Source organism: Theobroma cacao, chromosome 10, assembly GCF_053813885.1.
Source record: "Theobroma cacao isolate CCN51 chromosome 10, ASM5381388v1, whole genome shotgun sequence".
In the NCBI taxonomy this organism is placed as follows: Eukaryota; Viridiplantae; Streptophyta; class Magnoliopsida; order Malvales; family Malvaceae; genus Theobroma; species Theobroma cacao.
Window position 1 is genome coordinate 9,605,968 of NC_142648.1, and position 3,642 is coordinate 9,609,609.

At 32.3% G+C, this 3,642-nt stretch overlaps 1 non-coding gene and 1 pseudogene across 1 annotated transcript; one reads left to right on the forward strand and one right to left on the reverse strand.

Annotated features, from left to right (window-relative positions):
• Window positions 1-247: 247 nt before the first annotated feature.
• On the reverse strand, window positions 248-1,270 carry LOC148760358 (uncharacterized; annotated as a pseudogene).
• An 894-nt stretch (window positions 1,271-2,164) lies between these two features.
• Window positions 2,165-2,271, forward strand: LOC148760359 (small nucleolar RNA R71). Its single transcript, XR_016023303.1, has one exon. It is a non-coding gene; the product is annotated as a small nucleolar RNA R71 (small nucleolar RNA).
• Window positions 2,272-3,642: the final 1,371 nt, after the last annotated feature.

Sequence of the window (3,642 nt, forward strand, 5' to 3'; positions counted from 1 at the left end):
CGCTGCGGCCTTCCCTTTATGGAGCCTCGGCTTAACCCCTTCCTAAAAAAAAAATTTATTTTTAAATTACTCTCTTTTTTTGTTTTTGTTTTTTTTACATGTTCCTGTAAAACTAAAAGAGAGTGTTAATAATTTAATTAAATAAATAAATAAAGATAAAAAAATAAAAGAAAGTAAGTTACAATGCTTGGGTTGCCTCCCAAGAAACGCTATTTTATAGTCACTAGCTTGACTATGGTACCCCTTTCTACACTACTTTATATGACTGGAGATTTTCTTTATTGACCTTGACTGCTCTGGTAAGTCGACTATAAATCTCGATAACATCATAAGGATGAATCTTTACTACCTTAAACTTGTTCTCCCAATATGGTCTAAGATTCCATGGCAAAAGATGAAGTTGTGAATTAGAAAATACTACTCGCTGTCCAACCACAAAATCAAGATAGCTGGAAAGTGGTGGTGGTTTTGTCTCAAGAATTGGAGCCTGCTTCATTGAAGGTGGTGGAATAGGCTTACCTTTACCATCATTAACTAAATCCACTTTATAGCAACTATCTGTATAAAGATACTGAGTTGCATTGAACAAATTAAATACCATTTCCTTCTCTCCAACTCTGAAAGTTATTTTGCCATTCTTCACATCAATAATTGCTCCAAAAGTAGCTAAGAATGGTCTTCCAAAAATAAGAGGAATTTCAACGTCATCTTCAATCTCGAGCATAATGAAGTCTACTAGAATGTATAAATGCCCAACTTTACGCAAAACATCCTCTATAATCCTAACTGGGTGTCTGATTATTCTATCTGCTAATTGCAAGGTAACTGTAGTAGGTTGTATCTCTTGAAATCGAAGTTTCTTGACAATAGACAAAGGCATTATTGAAACACTAGCACCTAAATCACATAAAGCTTTAGAAAATTTTAAACTACCAATAATGCATGGAATAGAAAAACTCCTTGGATCTTTAAGCTTTGATGGAAGCTTATTCTGGATTATAGCACTGCATTCTTCAGTAAGTGCAACTGTCTCAAACTCTTCCAATTTTCTCTTTTTGGTCAGGATGTCTTTCAAGAATTTAAGATAACTTAGCATTTATTCTAAAGCTTCAGCAAAAGGAATATTAATGTGCAGTTTTTTAAATACGTCAAGAAATCTCTAGAATTGTTTGTCAAGTTTTTGCTTTTGAAAACGTTGAGGAAAAGGTGGTGGAGGTGGTGGAGCAGATTGTGATTTTTCTTTTGAATTTTTAGCAGATTTTTCAACCATAATATCTTTTTCAGCATCTTTTTCAATTTCTTTCTCATCAGATTGAATTGAAATCTCAAGATTTAATGCTTGATTACTTACCTCTTTACATACCTCTTTTCCATTGCGGAGAGTAATTGTCATACAATGTTCCTTAGTTTCTCTTCTTAGGTTTGGTTCAATATCACTTGGTAAGGTACCGTGAGGTTTAGTATTTAAAGCACTGGCAAGTTGGCCTACTTGTATCTCAAGATTTCTAATGGAAGCTGCTTGATTTTGAATGGAGGCATTAGTTCTTATCATAAATGCATAGTTTTTGTTATAAATGCATCGGTCTTTGTCATGAATGCATCATCTTTGTCATGAATTGCATGAACATATCCTCCATTGAAGCTTTTTCTCTCGCATAGGTCTCTAGATGGAAATCCAGGGGGAAAGTTTGACTTAGCCGTTGATGTAGACCCTTGGTTGTTATTCCATGAAAAATCAGGATGATTCCTCCAACTAAGATTATAAGTGTTGGTATAAGGATTGTTCTGTTGCCTATTTCCAACAAATTGACAAAGCTCAAAATAAATGGGACAATTGTCATTGGAATGTCCTTCCCCACAAAATTCACATGTCATAAAGGAGTTCTGAATAGCATTAACACTCAGTTTATCTATTTTCTTTGCGAAAGAGGCCGATTGTTTAGAAACAATGTTTATCACATCTAATTCATGAATTTCAGCAATTTTTCTTGTACCTAATCTTTCATATGGCCATTGATAATTACTAGAAGCTATCTCTTCAAGAAAATCATAAGCATCATCAATGGATTTACTCATGAGTGCACCTACAGCGGCAGCATCAATGGTAGTTCTAAAAAGTCCCATCAAACCATTATAAAAGGTCTAAACTTGCAGCCACTTAGGTAATCCATGGTGAGGACATCTTCTCATCAAATCCTTATACCTCTCCCAAGCCTCATATAATGATTCAGAATCAAATTGCATGAAAGAAGTGACATCATTCCACATCTTTGCTGACTTTGTAGGTGGGAAGAATTTTGCTAAGAATTTTTGAGCCAAATCATCCCAAGTATTAATAGAACCAGTAGGAAGTGAATTTAACCAACTCTTTGCTTTATCTCTCAATGAAAAAAGGAAAAGCCTTAATCTTATGTTATCATCAGTAACACCATTAGCCTTGAATGTATAACAGATTTCCAAGAAATTTATAATATGAGCATTCGGATCATCATTAGGCAAAATCCCAAATTGAACAACAGTCTGAATGATTGATAGCTTAATTTCAAAATTGTTGGCTTGAATAGGAGGTCTTCAGATACTAGAGTGGAGATTTTGTAGTTGTGGGACTTCATAATCCCTTATAGGCTTGGTCTTTTCCTTTTGTTGATCAGCCATTGTTTTACTTGAAGCAAATTTTTTTTTTATTTTTCTTCTATAGTGTATGAAAAGTTTTTTTTTTTTTTGATTTCTGGATCAAAAGGAACAATTTTTAAATTTCGAGCTTGTCGCATACAACAACCAAAAGTACCTGAAAAAAGAAAAAATTTTAAAAAAATCTAAATTAAAATTAAGAATGCTTGGTATTAATATTAACAAAAAAGAATTAAAAATCAATTTCTCGACAACAGTGCCAAAAATTTGTTCAATTTTCTACACATGCAAGTGTACGTATCGCAAAGATAATATAGAGATAAGTGGAGTGTCGATCCCACAGAGAATTGAATTAATCTTTACAGTTAACTATTAAAATTAATACACCTTAATTTTATCTAAACAATTAAAATTAAAAAGAAAAATTTAAATTAAGAAACTAATAACGAAAACTAATCTATGCAAATTTACTTTATTAAATATGAATGACTACCAGACCTAAGATTATGATATCTCTCAAAACGTTATCTGATTATTGTCTCTCTCCCTTAACTCAGTTTAATGGATTAAGTTGGTAACCTAAAGTCCTAAATTATTTACAAGTCTTTGTCGAGTTTCTCATAAAATACCTTTCTCAATTAATTTACTATATGTCTATGCAAATTATATTGAAGAAAGATTCATTAAGTTTGTGCTCTAATCTTGGCTATGTATGGCTTATAGGTGTATATCTGCCCTATATGCAAATCAAACCACTTAATCAACTAAGTGCATTCGATCATACACTAATTTATTCAAGGTCTACCTAAATCTCCTTCGTTAAAGTTTAACCTAGGTTTCCAATTCAATCTAATTGGTGATCAGGCAATTGAAGCATTGAGAACAGAATAAAATAAACAACTTAAATCTATCAAACATAAGTAAAAGAGAGATAAATAATTTAGACCACATAATGAGTTCAACCATAATCTTAGATTAAAAATTTAGTTCACCATCAAGTCACACATTATC